General features: G+C 36.2%; 1 protein-coding gene across 29 annotated transcripts in view; it reads left to right on the top strand.

The window, feature by feature from the left end:
- LOC103793610 (uncharacterized) overlaps positions 1-16,975 on the top strand; it is a 592,261-nt gene that overhangs the window by 428,619 nt on the left and 146,667 nt on the right. For 23 of the 29 annotated variants that reach the window (XR_013519259.1, XR_013519258.1, XR_013519256.1 and 20 more), the window contains one exon: positions 7,623-7,686. The exons of the other annotated variants lie outside the window; for them this stretch is intronic. The gene's annotated coding sequence lies outside the window, so the exon portion shown is untranslated. The remainder of the gene's footprint in view (positions 1-7,622; positions 7,687-16,975) is intronic. 29 annotated transcript variants of the gene reach the window in all.

The raw sequence follows: 16,975 nt of genomic DNA, 5'->3' as shown, positions 1-16,975 counted from the left end.
CAGCTGGCAAGGGTGTGGAGGTATGAATTTTCACATTATTGCATCTGACTGTTGAGTGAAGTCTGCTGGGATTGTTGGTGATTTGTGACAAGCTAAGGAATTCCTTTCTCAGCCTGCAGTAAGCGTGAAGCACACTATTTAAAACCAACCCAGATTATTGATATATTGTCATTTTATGCTCTTAAGAGGATCCTTTCCCCCAGAACATATAATTTTCTATATGGCCTTTAGCTTTTCTGTTTCAAATCTTACTCTTTGGTGTTATGTTGCTGTTACCAAGATAAAGGATCTATTTAAAATAGTTATCTATTCAATAATTTGATTATAGGTGACCTTTTGCTTTCTGTTGTTGTCTAATTTATTTCAATAAGCATTTACTTAACTTCAATAACGAAAGTTACAAGTATATAAGTATTGTAAATGACTCTTTTTCTCTTTTGCCTTGTCTTATAGGTGAAGACTTCTAAAATGTAGCTCACACTGATTCTATTCTTCTCTGAATTGCTACAGTCTTCGCTTGTGTTTTCTTCATTTTGGCTATTTTGTATTCTAGGTGTTGGTTGCCAGTGATGCTCCCTGAGTAAACATGCTCCCTGGGTAATCATGCTTCCAGCATTCCTGGCCTTGCATGCTAGCCTCCCACTCCAAATGGAAGCTAAACCTTCAATTGGTGTTAGCCCTTAGAGAGAAGTGTTTGACCAGTCTTGAGTGGGTGGAGAAGGCTGGGCAGATTTGACTGCCTCAGTTTTGGCAAACTTGAGACTTGAAATCTGGCTACCCTGTGACTATTTTAAAATACTAAATTTTGAGATTACTGCTCATGGAGTATTGGATGCACTCATACATGCCAAACTTTCATTTCCTTATGTTTTGTCTGAATGTCAGTGACTGTATTGTCCGTTTCTGTATGTTACTATGCAGCTGAGTACCACACACATAATAAACTGTAAATAAATATCAAAAGAACAGATGAACTAATGAGCATATAAATGATTGAATAATTGAATACTATTGGGAAAAAACAGTCAAATATCTAAATGTGTCTGAAATATCTAAACACATCATTCAAGATCAACTCATGTCATTTTGAACCCAATCCAATAAGAATAATGTAGCTTTTACCTACAAGGTATCAGTCTAAACTCTTATTATTTGTACTGTGGTAGGGGATTCAAAGCTTCCATGTCTTCTGGGACCTGATGAAAAATGCAGAATCTCAGGCCCCACCCCAGATCTGCTGAATCAGAGTCTGCATTTTAGTAAGACCTCAGATGACCTGTGTGCTCCTTAATGTTTGAGAAGTGGGGCTCTAAGCCATGCACTTTTCTATGTTCTGAGTCTACAAAATGAACATGCTGAATAAATGGTTAAAAACATACGACAATAAACAGGATTCTTTGAGGAAGATATTACTTGTGATTGTCTGTGCTTCACAAACAAGTGCATTCTGATGTCAACAACATGCGCATTCTCTAAAGGCTCCCAACTCAGCCTCAGTGTCACCCAGCTGTGACAGCCTGAGTGATTTGAAACACTACTGATTGACATCTTAAACGTTGCCTGGAAATGCCGCGCTCTGCAGAATCCTTCATCACAAGAACACATCTGCCTTAAAGTCGGCTGTCCAAATGGAGGGGCATTTTCTCCAGAAAGCAAAACACCAGGCTTTCATCTCTTCAAAGCAAATCCTCGTTTTTGGTGTAAAGAGGAGTTTTCCCACCTCTTTCCAGTCACTTGAGTGCCCCTCCTGGGTGAGCACCAGCCCTTTGCTTTGGACTCTGACTTACGAACAGCTCCACTATGTAGATGATAAATCTCAGAGCTACCAAGCAGTTGCCATATTTCCCGGGATCATGTCGTGTGAATGGCGGACAGGAAAAACCCAGGGGTATTGCGTTACAGGAAAGGGCTGTGATTTATTTATTTATTTTCTTCCTCTATAACTAATTCCAAAAACAGACCCCTGCTTGGGAGCCGGAGTACAAGAGAACATGATAAATTCTGCAAAATTCTAATTGGGGAACAGTTGACTTAATTGGTGTCCATTTGGCAGACAATGGGAAAGGCTCCCCAGCTGGGCTGGGAAAAGACTCTGGGGGAATATAGACTTGCAAGAAGCCCCAAAGCTCTGGGGACGGATTGTTTCCTGAGGTGAAACCTGGAGACCAGAGCTTGGATTAACTCTACAACTGTCAAGCTCCATTAGGGGCAATCAGAGGAGACAGAGCATGGGTTAAACACAGGAAATAGAGCTGACAATAGAGGCATATGTCTCTAAGAGCAGGGAAGGGAGACAGGCATATCTATGTCTAATAACAAACATAAACATTTTTCTTTCAGGTTCAGATGTAGCACTGATGGGTCAAAGATATTCCTCAGTATGGGGTGTTAAATGTCACATATTCAGAACCTAAGCAGTTGAGTTGCACGTGCTTATTTTGTGCAGTCTGTGGTGGTGAAGACATTTCCTGAGCATCTCAAATCTATGTAGAATTAGAACGGATTGCTGAGTGTTAAGAGCTGAAGGTTGGCTGGAGGAGGACACAGGAGGACCCTGGGTTCCGCTCCCTGCATTATCTTTAACTTTCTATCTGCCATTGGATCACCTTTCTGAGTACTCTCCCAGTTTGGTCATTTTAAAAATCAGGGGACTATTATCAATCATTTCTGAGGACCCTTCCACCAATAACATTTCATTATCTTATATCTTGCTTGATTTCAAGAAACACAGAATCTTTCTCTTTGTGTGTGTGGGGGGCGGTGTGTGGGTATGTAACAAGCATGTACCATGTGTCATTTAATATATTGCATATTGATAATTAGCTCAAAATCTTGTGTATTGTTACTCTGTAGTATTTTTAAGTATTATGAATAACTGTAATTCATCACAAAAAAATAGCAAAATACACCATACCAATGTATATATTATGTAACTACTTAAAACATCCTGAGAGTTAAAATCACATTAAATGCTAGTATAAAGAGAGCATCTGTAGAACAGTTGGGTCAAAATTCCGACAACCCTCATCTGTGAAGGACCTGAATGTACTCAGATTCTGTGCTTACGAAAGTTGTACTTTTTATAACTTTACACAAATGATTTATCTCTCCCAAAGACAGGAGACCTAAACTTAGTTTTTACAAGGAAACCTCCTAATTAGCCATGCACTCCTCAAGAGCAAGAACTCTGTAGAATTTTCATTGTACAACCAGGATGCAGGGTATGAACACAGCCAGGCCAGGTGTATGCACATCACTTCAAGATGGCAGAGGCAATGCCTTGGTTCATGAGACTATACAGAAATTTTCACTTGATCTTTAAAGCATTCCAAGAACAAACTCCAGAGTGAGTACATGGTCTGACAGGTGAAAGCAAGACGATGGGAGCTGAATCTTCCCAGAAAGTGAATGTATAATCACTGAATGCAATTCACCATTGCAATCCAGAGCAATGTAGACTGGAAGAAAGGTTAGTTCACATGCCATTTTTTTCAGAATGGTCCAAAATTCATGAATTAAATTAAACATCTTTGCTCTACCTCTGGAAGAATAGAACACATGATAGGAAGTCATTTTACTGTTCTGCACCCAAGGCCTCCATCCACATATATTTAAGTACCAGAAAGAGCAAGGGAAGAATTCTCTTCCTTTTATTTCATGGTCTTTCCTGAATGCTGAAAATGAAGTCGGGAGCTTTAGACTAAAGACACAATGCTAGTCTGCAACAACCTTGACCTTTAAAATGGAAGGTTGGCAAAATCCATTTTAATCTGAGTTCACCTGTCTGCCTTCCCTCCTCTTCCGAAATGTCAATCTTACAGAGGAATTTGGTTTTGAGAGAGATGAAAAATCTTTATAGGCAAAACAGTTATTTAAATGCAAGACTTTTCTCCCACTCCTATTAGATTGACCAGCAAGGGAGAGCTGTGCGATTATTTGGTTTTTATGTTCGTTTTTGTTTTTCCTTTTACCCTGCAAGTCTAACTTTGAATTACGGAAAGTACCTTCACTGTCCCATGAGGAGCAATTAATTCAAAAGAGGCTTTTCTTATTTGGGTCAAGATATTTTTAAAACAGGTGAGCTGTTACTGGTGATGATATGAGATGAAGAAAAAGGAAAAAAACCTTTGTGACTGAAGATGGATTAAATTGAAATATAAAAGCAACAGTAAAGTGAAAGTATAGCATTCTGTGGCCCGATTAAGTCTTGATTATGCAATAGAATCATCTGGATTTTTTTCCTAATATTTGAAGGAAAGGTTTTCTTCTTCTCTCCAGTTTAAGCACTTTTTTCTTTGTTTTTTTTTTTTTTTCAATTTTGCATTCTAAGTACAGCATTCTAACTCACTCTTCTTATCCAATAGCTACTTCTGTTTATCTTTCATCCTCCCTGTCTCTGCATACCTGTTGTGCACCTTTATCTTTGTTTTTTGCATCTTTTAGACCAGGCCCATGCCAACCCCAGGGCTTGTCAGTTTTATGATTGATGGCTATATTTTTCCCAGCCTCCTACAAAGAAGGTCTTAGAGTAATTTAAAAACAGGTATTTCCATCGGCAAGCTGGATTGGGGGTAAAAAATCCCTTATTGACAGATCATATCTTGTTTAATGTAATCTAATAATAAAACCTGTTCTCAGAGGAAATATTCCATAGATACTATACTGTTCAAGTAGATTTTAGACAGTGTGCTCAAACACATTAAATACAACAGAGCCATCCAGTTAGTATCTATTTATCATGCTGCTTAAAAAGGAAAGGTGTGATCATGTTTTTCTCAAAGTCAAAGGGGGTCTCCCTCTATGTTAACATTTCACAGATCTATAATCCTAGGACATGCATTATCTTTGCACACACCTTTAGACCATGATTAAATGGCCATTCATATAGAAAGTTCCTGGAAGTTTTTCAGGTAGTTAAATGCAGAATAGAAACCTGATTTATGTATAACACACGGATAAGAGCAACTTCTTTCATCTACCAATAAGTTCTTTCATCAACACCATTTTCTGAGTGCTTAACATTTTGAAAAGCACTGCACATATGATTTCCTTCAACCATGCCACCCTATGAACTGGCACCTTGGTTATCTCCATGTTACTGGGGATAATAGAAAGGAAAGCATGGTTGTGGCAGTTACATGGTTGATAGGTAATAGGCTCAGGTTAGCTCTTCTGCATTGGGCTCCATAGTTTATGCTCTTAACATCACACTGTACTGCCAAGAATCTTAGATCTTCAGTCTTTATCATTAAGTTCTTTTTTGGTTACTTTTTAAATTTTTTTAAATTTTTTATTTTATTTTATGGGTACGTAGCAGGTGTATATATTTGTGGGATACATGAGATATGTTGATACAGATATACAATGTGTAATAACCACATCAGAGGAAATGGAAATCAAGCATTTATCATTTCTTTGTGTTACAATCATAATCTTTCTGTTATTTTTAAATGTTTATTAAATTATTCTTTACTGTAGTCACAATGTTGTGCTAGCAAATACTAGATCTCATTCTAACGTTATTTTTGTACCTGTTAACCATCCCCACTTTCCCCTCCTCTCCCCACTACCTTTCCCAGCCTCTGGTAACCATCATTCTACTCTCTATCTCTTTGAGTTCAATTTTTTTCATTTTCAGCTCTCACAAATGAGTGAGACACATAAAAATTACCTTTGTGTCTTTGCTTAAAAAAATGGCCTCCAGTTCCATTCATGTTGCTGCAAATGACTGGACCTCATTCTTTTTCATGGCTGAGTAGTACTTTGTTGTGTCATATATACCACATCTTCTTTGTTCATTCATCTGTTGAAGGACACTTAAGTTGATTTCAAAGCTTGACTATTGTGAGTAGTGCTGCAACCAACATGAAAGTGAAGATATCTCTTCACTTTCTGATTTACATTCTTTTGGGGTATATACTGAGCAGTGGGATTGCTGGATCATATGGTAGTTTTATTTTTAGTTTTTTGAGACACCTTCATACTGTTCTCCATAGTGGTTGTAATAATGCTTCACATTTCCCCAACAGTGAACAAAGGTCTTATTTTATCCACATCTTCACTAACATTTGTTATTGCCTATCTTTTGGTTAAAAGACATTTTAATTGGAGTAAAATGATATCTAATTGTAGTCTTGATCTGCATTTCTCTGAGAAACAATGATGTTGAGCACCTTTTTATATTCCTGTTTGCCATTTGTATGTCTTCTTTTAAAAAATGTCTCTTCAGAGATTTGCTCATTTTAATCAAATTATTGGATTTGTTTTCCTATTGCATTGTTTGATCATCTTATATATTCTGGATATTAATCCCTTGCCAAACGGATAGTTTGTAGATATTTTCTCCTATTCAGTGGATTGTCTCTTCAGTTTTTTTTAAAAAAAAAATAATTTCCTTTGCTATAGAGCAGTTTTTCCACTTGACATGATCCCATTTGTTTATTTTTGCTTTGGTTGCCTATGCTTTTGGGGTATTACTCAAAGAATCTTTGCCCAATAAATATCCTACAGGGTTTCCTCAATGTTTTCTTATAGTAGTTTTATAATTTGAGGTCATTTAATTCAGTCTTTAATTCATTTTGATTTGATTTTTATATAGGGTGAGAGAAGATAGGGGTCTAGTTTTATTCTTTTGCTATGGTTATACAGTTTTGCTAGCGCTACTCATTGATGAGACTGTCCTTTCCTCAATGTATGTTCTTGTCAACTTTGTTAAAAACTGAGTGCACTGTAGATGTATAGATTTACCTCTGGGTTCTCTATTCAGTTCCATTGGTCTGTGTGTCTGTTTTTATGACAGTACTGTGCTGTTTTGGTTACTGTAGCTCTGTAGTAGAACTTGAAGTCCAGTAGTGTGAATCTTCCAGTTTTGTGCTTTTTGCCCAGAATGGCTTTGGCTACTTATTTTGTGGTTCAATATAAATTTTAGGATTATTTTTTCTATTTCTGTGAAGAATGTTATTGGTATTTTGATAGGAATTCCATTGACTGTAAATTGCTTTGGGTAGTAAAGACTTTTTTTGAGCTTTTTTCTTCTTTCTTTTTTTAATTTTACTTTAAGTTCTGGGGTACATGGGCAGATCTTGCAGGATTGTTACATAGGTACACACATGACATGGTGGTTTACTGTCTCTATCCCTGCCCCCATCATCTACATTAGGTATTTCTCCTAATGTTATCCCTCCCCATTCTCCCCACCCACTGCCATCCCTCCCCAGCCCCTCACCCCCCAATAGACCCCAGTGCATGATGTTCCACTCCCTGTGCCTATGTGTTCTCATTGTTCAACACCCACTTATGAGTGAGAACATGTGGTGTTTTGTTTTCTGTTCTTGTGTCAGTTTGCTGAGAATGATGGCTACCAGCTTCATTCATGTCCCTGCAAAGGACATGAACTCATCCTTTTTTATGGTTGCATAGTATTTCATGGTGTAAATGTGCCACATTTACTTTATCCAGTCTATCCTTGATGGGCATTTGGGTTGGTTCCAAGTCTTTGCTATTGTAAACATTACTGCAATGAACATACATGTGCCTGTGTCTATATGATAGATTGCTTTATAATCCTCTGGGTGTATACCCAGTAATGGGATTGCTGGATCAAATGGTATTTCTATTTCTAGGTCCTTGAGGAATTGCCACACTGTCTTCCACAATTGTTGGACAAATTTGCACTCCCACCAACAGGTAAATGCATTTCTGTTTCTCCACATCCTCTCCTGTTTTTCAGGAGAATGTATGGCTCTATCTCAGAGGGGTTCCAGGTGCTAGTTAAAATGGCCACCCAGTGAGGGTTTTTGTGCTGGAAACCCACGGCACTTGTTGGCCAATGGAAATCTCCTGGTCTATGGGCTGTAAAGACCATGGGAGATGACAGCATCTGAACCCGAGTGCCAGAGTGGCTGGAAAAGCCCCCGATGGCCTCTGTTGGGGAGGAGGAGGGATCCTTCAGTCCAGTGCATTTCCCAGGTGAGGCAGTGCCCCACCCTACCTTGGCTCACCCTCCTTTGGCTACAACCAGTCCCATTGAGATGCACCTGGTACCTTGGTTGGAAATGTGGCAACCATTTGTCCTCTGCATTGCTTTCACTGGGAACTGCACTATTCCAGAGCTGTTCCTATTAGACCATCTTTACCTTAATTTGGACATTTTTAACAATACTGATTCTTCCAATTCATGAACAAGGATTTTTTTTCCCATTTATTTATATCTTTTTCAATTTCTTACATCAGTGTTTTATAGTTTATTTTTAAGAGATCTTTCACTTTTTCGGTAAAATTTATTCCTGGGTATTTTATTTTATTTGGAGCTATTATAAATGAAATTACTTTCTTAATATTTTTCTGATTATTTGTTGACATATGGAAATGCTACTGGTTTTTTTATATTGACTTTGTATCCTGTGACGTTACTACATTTGTTTATTAGTTCTTTTATTTGTTTGGTTGAATCTTTTGGATTTTCCAAATATGAGGTCATATTATCTGCAAACTTGATAATTTGAGTGTTTCCTTTCTAATTTAGATGTCCTTCATATCCTTCTGTTGTCCAATTGCTCTAGCTAGGACTTTCAGTACTATATTGAATAACTGTAATGAAAGTGGGCATCCTGTCTTGTAGCAGATCTTAGATGAAAGGCTTTCACACTTTCCCCCGTTCAGTATGATACTAGCTGTGTGTGTGTTGTGTATGGCTTTCATGTGTTGAGGCATTTTTTTTCTATACCCAGTTTTTTGAGGATTTTTATAATAAAAGGATGTTAAATTTTATCTAATTCTTTTTCAGTATCAATTAAAATGATCATATGGTTTTTTGTTCTCCATTCTGTTGATATGATGTATCACATTTATTTGACTTGCATATATTGAATCATCCTTTCATCCCTGAAATCAATCCTACTTGGTCATGAAGAATCTTTTTAATGTAGTTGAATTTGGTTTGCTGGTATTTCTGTTGAGGATTTCTGTGTCAATGTTGCTCAGAGGTATTGACCTACGGCTTTCTTTTTTTGACGTATTTTTGGTTTTGGTATCAGAATAATACTGACCTTGTAAAATAAGTTTGGAAGCATTCCTTCCTCCTCTGTTTTTCAGAATATTTTGAGTAAGATTGGCATTAGCTCTTCTTTAAATGTTTGGTAAGATTCAGGAGTGAAGCTATTGAGTCTTGGGCTTTTCTTTGCTGGAAGACTTTTTAATTCAGCTTTGATCTCATTACTTGTTATTGGTCTATTCACATTTTGGTTCAATCTCATTAAATTCTAGATGTGAACATTTTATCCTGGAACTAGTACTTGGAACTAAAAGAGAGAAGTGTGGCAGGACGTAGCATTTACTGAATAAGAACCTGACACTGTGCTCAGCACCTTATGTATTACCTTGTTTAATCTGTACACAAAATGTCTGATTATATATATTTCACAATGCTAAAGAGCTTGCTCCAAATAAAACAGTATCATTTATTAATTGTAAGGTTTAAACCTAGAAATATTTGTCTCTAGATCTCATTCTTTGTCCATGAGATCATTATGCACCCATCTGCTTTGCTCTTCTCCAATTTGATTTCATGAAATATATCCTTGTTTGTAGGGGTATTATCTTACTCTATAACCATTATTCTTAATTGGCTCTCTTAATTTTATTCTTTCTTTCCTTCATTCAATATGTCTTTTCGTGGTCCACTTACTGTGAACCACACATACATGTTTGCCAAAACAGAGATGGTGGCCATTTTCAGAAGTCCAAGAAAACTATTCTGTGCTGTCAATGAAAGAGAAGACATTTTTGGGTTCATTGCCTCACACCATACTGAGAGGTAGTCAGTTTGTAAATATTAATCAAGACCCATGGTGTATGAAATGCTGTGCACAGACCTTTCATTAATTATAAACAGAGGTGGTTCTCATTCTCCCAGATATATATGTTTTGTAGACACTGTATGCCTGCCATAATTATCTTTAAAGAAGTCCCAAAAGCTGATACATACTTGTGTCAGGGGATGTATGCTCATCTTATTCCTGTTCCCTTCTAGAGCATGATCAAGGTACATTAGTAGTTACTCAGTAAATGTGGCACTGAGCAGAATTTCCCAGGCTCCCAGTCTAGAAACCTTGAGGTCTTTAAACCTTGAAGGTTTAAAGTACCATCTTTTATACTATTGTCATCAAGTCCTAAAATGTGTCTCTCCTCAAAAACTCGTTAAATCTATTTCTCCTTTTTCTTTTCTTACACTACTACTTAGTCCCTCCCATCACTCAGTTCACAATCGAGCTTTCTAACTTATCTTGTGATGAAGGTGGTACCCTCCATCATCCATCCCTCCAGATAGATTGAGCTATAACTTTTGATACTTTATCCAAGAAGCTACAATTCCTCATTGTCAAACTTGTGAGGGTACCATTATTTCCCCACAGCACAAAATGGCAATCATACAATGGTAGTTAGGAAAGAATCACTCATGATTCTAAAATAATGGAAACAAAGCGTAATACCCATCAACAAGAGACTGCTAGATAAATTATGGTACATTCTCACAATGAAATAATGTCCAGCGATTAAAAAGAATGAGGCTGTATCATAAATTAAGAATTTCCTAGATTTCTTTTATGAAGAAAGCAAGAAAAACTACCAGTTGTGTTAAAGGAACCGAAACCTTGTTTAAATACTTGAATCTCTTGGAAGGCTCTACCAAAAACTGCTAATGATGCTGCCTTCAATGAATAGAGAACTAGGAAGAGAGAGAGACTTAAGTTCACCATGTACCCTGTGGGAAAATTTGCATTTTTTATTATATGCATGTATTACCCATTCAAAAACAGTCATTTTTCTTTAAAAGAAAATTTTGCACTTTCCTTGCTTTGCCTCTGTCCTAACTTGTTCTTACTAGCAGATACTTCAGTGATTTCCACAGAGCATACATTACTTCAACTGAAAATTAGCTATTTTGTAGTGTGATAAGAATATAATGATATCATTGTAATCATTTTTAAGTGTGCTGTTCTATAGCATTATGTTAACATTATTGTGCCATCATCATTTGCATCTACCTCCCAAAATGTTTCATCTTCCCCAGTTGAAGCTCTGCACTCATTAAACAATTCCACATTCTCCCTGTGCCCCAGATCCAGGCCATAACCCCACTCTACTCTCTGTCTCTACTATCTGACCACTAGGTATCTTATGTGAGTAGAAGCATACAGCATTTCCCTTTTATTTCTGGCTTATTTTATTTAGCATCATGGTCTTGCAGTTTCATCCACGTCGTCGTCACCTGTGTCATAATTTCCTTTCTTTTCATTGTTGAATAGTATTTCCTTCTATGTATATGCCACATTTTGTTTGTCTATTTATCCATCGGTGAATATTTGTTTTGAGCATCTGTCTTACCAGAGAGCATCATTTTGGTTAACTCTGTTTCCAGCTGGAACCCTTTTTAAAGTGTGAAGGTTATGAGATCCAGATAGGTGTCAATGTTGTGCTGGTAGGATTCCTTCCTGGCCACATCCGAAACATCGATTAGCATTGTGTGAGTAAACACCCTGCGAATGAGTATTTTTTAAGTTGTCTGTAATTAACATTATTATCAAATGAAGAAATCCTTTCCGAATGTGGGCACTAACTACAATCATTAAAAAAATTAGGATAAAATATTTAACACAAAATATGAAATATAATTGAAACAGCATTTTAAATGCACATTTTAGATATCTTATGGGCCTTGTAAGCAGAAGTATCTTAACCTGTGAAATGTTTAAGTACCAATTTTAATAACTTATCAAGAGTTTAATGTGAAAAAGCAGCTCTTCCAATATAAACATATTTTTATTATATTATACTTTTTAATTGCCAAAATTTAGTTACTGCATTTTACAAATGTACTGTGCATATAAAAAGTATGCCATTAATTTAAATGAAGCTCCTTTTGGAAACTTACTTTCCTCATTACCATAATTATTATCATGATTATACATATTTTACCTGAAAAAATTCTGACATGTCTAATGTATTTGGGTCAAAATTTTTAACAGGTCTTGATATTTTTAAAATATGGATTTGGAGACTGAGTAGTTAAATTACAGAGCTGTTGGGCATCAGAAAGAATCCAGCGTTTGCCCCAACATTGCTATTGGATATGCTACAAATGAGGAATTCTTTAGCTATTTTGTTTATTCACCAAATTCTATTAATCATACTCCAGGTTTTAATAATTAGTTATATGTTATATACTACATATATGTCATTTTATACATGTAGCTTCTTGAATAGGAGCTCCATTGGCTAATTTTACATTTTTAAATTGCTGCACGTGTGAAATGAAATCAGCTCTGAGTGAAATCTTGGTATGGGAGAAAGAGCACAAGCTCTTGAATCAGAGCAATTGGTATTTCAAGCACAACTCTAATACTGATCAGCTATGTGCTTGGGAAAATTACATAAGCTCTGATTCTCTGTAAGCTGGAAATAACATCAGAAAAAATAAAATGAGTCCACATAGAATGGTTGTAAAATGAGATGAAGCATGCAATGTGCCTTGCACCCAGTGAAGCTAAGAACACAGTAGGCATTCTATAAATGTTGGTTCTCTTTACTTGCTTACTTTTATTTTCATGTAGTTTTATAGTACATCCCCTTAAAGAGTTACTTTTATTAAAATCCAGGATATTTAAGAGCCCATAAGTGCCCCTTGTTTCACCAAATTCAGTTCTTTGCAATGGAAGTTTCTGAAATTTTCTACATTGATTTATAACCTTAGAGGAAAGAAGAAATCTTAATTCTCCATGGTTTCTGATCACTTAGGCTTTTCTGGACTGGGGTAACACAGCATGCCACATGTTTTCCTAACAAATTGCATTCGGACACTTTCCGACACTTTCATTATTTTAACTCAGGTAATAATTAGTCACTGTCAGAGGAAGGACTTAGGTTGTGCAAATCAGAATAAATTTACCTTGCCGTAGCAGCAGTCACAAATGAAGCAATAAATTAGAAATAGCAAATTGTTATGGACTTAAGAGATCACAAATCAAAATTGCTCTCTGAAATCCAGGAAAAGGTAGAAGAATGCCAAGATTTCTTTGAGAGCTTAATTTTTCCAGATAAACTTTTGAGTTGAAGCAGTTTGTGACAAATCCCAGAGAGGTTTATGACACTGATCAGAGAGATGACATTCTGGGACTCCACCACGTCGCATAAGCTATATTATAATGCTTCTAATGAAAAAGAAATTTTCAAAATTTTATAATATTTGGAAATTATTAATTATTTATAATAAACATATATATAGCAAATATAGTATATGTATATATATATAGAGAGAGAGCAAATATAGTATATGTATATATACACACACACACGCACAGCCCTATACACATGTGCAGACACTAACACACACACAGACTTACCGAAAAATTAAGAACTCTTCTTAAAAGTCCCTTTGAGAATACAAAGCCTTTCCTGGTATACCCGTGATCAAAATGACAAAATTTGAGATCATAAGAGAGTTCTGGACTTAGCAGAACATCTGTTACCAGAGGTGGCTAATTAGTGAATTGAGACCACCGAGGGGATACAGTTGTAGGGGACGTCATGCATATTGCATGCTCAGCCATGTCTTGCTTCACATTTTTATCCAGGATCAGAAAAACATTACAGAAGGTGTACTGATGTAATGTTCTTACATAGAACCAGAAAGGAGCTGGAGTGCAGTGAATAATAGAATGTGAATGGATATGATGAGCAGAAATCTACAGTAATGTAAGTGGAGCAAATGTAAGGTCCTGCACTTTCGTTCAAAGAAGTAAAAGGCCTGAAATTGTTGGAAGAGAAAACTACAGCTTAATCAAAGCCTCTCCGGAAAAGATTAGTGGTTTAGATTTTGAGAAAAGAGCAATATGTGTCAACTATATGATGTGACACCCAGTAAGCTAATACAGTCTTGCTGTTGATTACAGAAAGAGAGGTACAATCTTAAAGGAGGTGATTATCCTACTTAAGCCCTGGTATGTAATGACCAGAATGTTGTGGTCATTTATGAGTGTTACATCCTAAGGAAACCCACATATAAATATTAGAACAAGATACTAAACGGGAGAAAATTCCAGTTCATGCCTTGAGCAGAGCATAAGCCTGTATCACTCAAAGAAATTCTGGGTCAGAGTAGATATATATGAAGGTTATCTTCCATTTCTGAAAGATTTACCATGTAAAGGAAAGAATGGATTTATTCTCTTTGGAACAAAGGTGAGGAACAGAATTTGGCCCCAAAAGTTGTAACTAAAGCCAAAGGTTATATTTCTGATTAAAATGGCCACTTGATGTTCAACACCTACTTCTTTCCCAGACCTATTGCCCATTTAGGTTATTAGTAAAATTCTCAAAAGTTTTTCTAACTATGGAAAAGCCTGCATCATCAATGGAAACAGAGGCAGACATAACAGATAGTTTGAGGAATTCCTGTGAGACATGATGACACACGTATGAAAACAGATTAAAGGAGGACGTTGAGAGTCAACTCATGATTCTCTTTCCCGAGAGAGTAGCACAGCATCATAATGAGTAAATAGAGAAGCCTGACGATAATCCCACTAACACTTCTTTGTAGGAGATAGGCCAAGAGAACTATCAGAAGCTTGGGTGAACCCAGGAATCTGCTCAGTGCTGCTGCTATTGTGAGAGGGTCTAGATGGCTACATAGGGAAAGCTGGCAGCATCTGCAGCTGGCAATCTGATGTGATAGATGGCTCATTCCTGGTGCTATGGGAAGGAGCATCAGAGAGAAAGTTCCCATATTCCACATTGCATAGCTGGAACAGTGGGTAGATTTATAGGAAAGGTAGATGTGATTTTCCGTTCCCCAGATGCTGTTTTACCAATCTTGAGTCTGTTTGGGCTGATATAACAAAATGCCACAAACTAGGTAACTTTATATAACAAAAGTGTATTTTTCACAGTTCTGGAGCCTGGGAAGTCCAAGATCTAGTCACCAGCAGATTTGGTGACTTGTGAGAATCCTCATCCTGATTTATAGATGACGCTCTTCTCACTCAACCCTCACAAGGCTCCACCCTCATGAACAAATCACTTCCCAAAGCCTCAAACCCCAGCCCCAACCCCAACCCCGGCTCCAATATCATCACCTTGGGCATTAGGGTTTCAACACATGAATTTTGGAGAGACACAAACATTCAGACTATAGCATTATCAAGGGAAAACTTCTGGAATTTCCCAGAGTTCTGGCTCTTAGCACATTGCTCCCAAATTTCTGGATGAGGGAGCAGGTAATACAAAGTAACATTAACCTGCCCACTGATCTACAATCTGAAAGAATAATTCTAGTTGAAAGTTATGGACATTATGAAATGAAAGGAGAACTCACCCACCAGATTCATGTAAAGTGTATGGCTGGTATGAGCTTCTTCTCATTGTAACTTACTAAATCAAAAGTACATCTTTCTAAAAATTAGTAAAACATGACCATTGAGAGATTTAGTAAGATATAAGAAGGGAAACAAAGCACTCACAGGGAGTATTAAAATAATATTCTATGAGAAAAGTTATTATAAGAAAAATAAGTAATTTTATATAATATACATTTTATACTTAAAAAAAAAAGGACAAAAGAAAATGTAGAGCTAGGAAATCAATCTCAGAAAAGGAAACAACTGCCCAGAAAAGTAAGCTGGCTAAAAAAAAAAATGGAGCAGATATAAAATGAGAAAAACTCTAGGGGGACAAAAAAAGCAATATAAAAACAAAAATTTTCACTAGATCAGTTAAAGTGAAACATCCATCACCAAGAAAAATGACCCTGTGGTGAAATATTCACTCAGAATGCAGAAGAAAGGTATAAAGAGTTGAATTTTTTAAAAGAGACCATCAGAGATCCAATCTCCTAATAATCGGCATTTATATTAAAAAAAAGAGAGATTGGAAAAATAAAATTAAAACAACCAAATAAAAGTTATACAGAAAAAAATAGAGATAATTATGGAAAAAGCAAAATTTGAAGGATAGAAGAAAGCTCTAAATAGAGTCAAAGGCGACCTTGCATAGCACGAGACTGATAAAAAGAAATCAAGATCTATATAATTTGGTTAAAACATTAAGGTAGAAGAATAAAGAAAGAATCCTACAAATATTCAGAAAGAAAATATAAATTAACTATTTTGGTATGTAACCCTCCAAAATCACTTTGTCAACACACTTCTTCTCTTCAACTTTAAAAGTCAGAAGACATTGGCATAGTTTATGAGATTTGAGAATAAGAGAACTGTCACAAGAACCCTAGTTCAAATTGTCATTCCTTTTAGCAGGCAAAACAACCAGTGTATATAAATACATTTTAAAATTCGAAAACAGAGAATGATTAGAAATATATTTTAAAAACTCAGAAAACTCACCACTTCCTAGGAATCTTATTCCACAACTTTACATTTCATGTCTCAGATCAGTAAAACGCCTAGGAAAACCTATTGAACAAACACACAGAAAAAGCCTAAGTATGATTTAAAAGGAAATTGTCCATCTTGTTAATCATTGTTAAAGGAAGATTTCTGAGCTAAACTTTCTAATTCAATTGTAATAACTTGGACTAGAGTCACACTTTATATTTTTAGATGAAGTGATTTCCCAGTTGCTTTAAGGGGTTCAGGAATATGCTGAAGGTGATTTGATCTCACAGAAAGGATTCAAGGATAATGACTTGGGAGGTCAAGGCCACTCCAGTCTTCTTAAATGTCATTGACATTTTTTTGCCTAGACCACTGTAAAACTACATTACAATTTTTCTTCTATATGAATGAATATGTTTTGGCTTATATTTGTTTTAATCACTCAGTTATTTCTTAAAACTTCTACAAGAATTTAAGCTCCATGAGAGTAAAGTCTGTATTTTGTTATTGTTTTGTTTTGTCTTTTCTATATTCTAACCCCCCATACCCAGCACCTAAATGGATCTAACATCTAGAAATTACTGAAT

Source organism: Callithrix jacchus, chromosome 6 (genome assembly GCF_049354715.1).
Source record: "Callithrix jacchus isolate 240 chromosome 6, calJac240_pri, whole genome shotgun sequence".
Taxonomy (NCBI): domain Eukaryota; kingdom Metazoa; phylum Chordata; class Mammalia; order Primates; family Cebidae; genus Callithrix; species Callithrix jacchus.
Note: the sequence above shows the minus strand (reverse complement) of the source record. Positions and strands in the feature narration are given on the sequence as shown.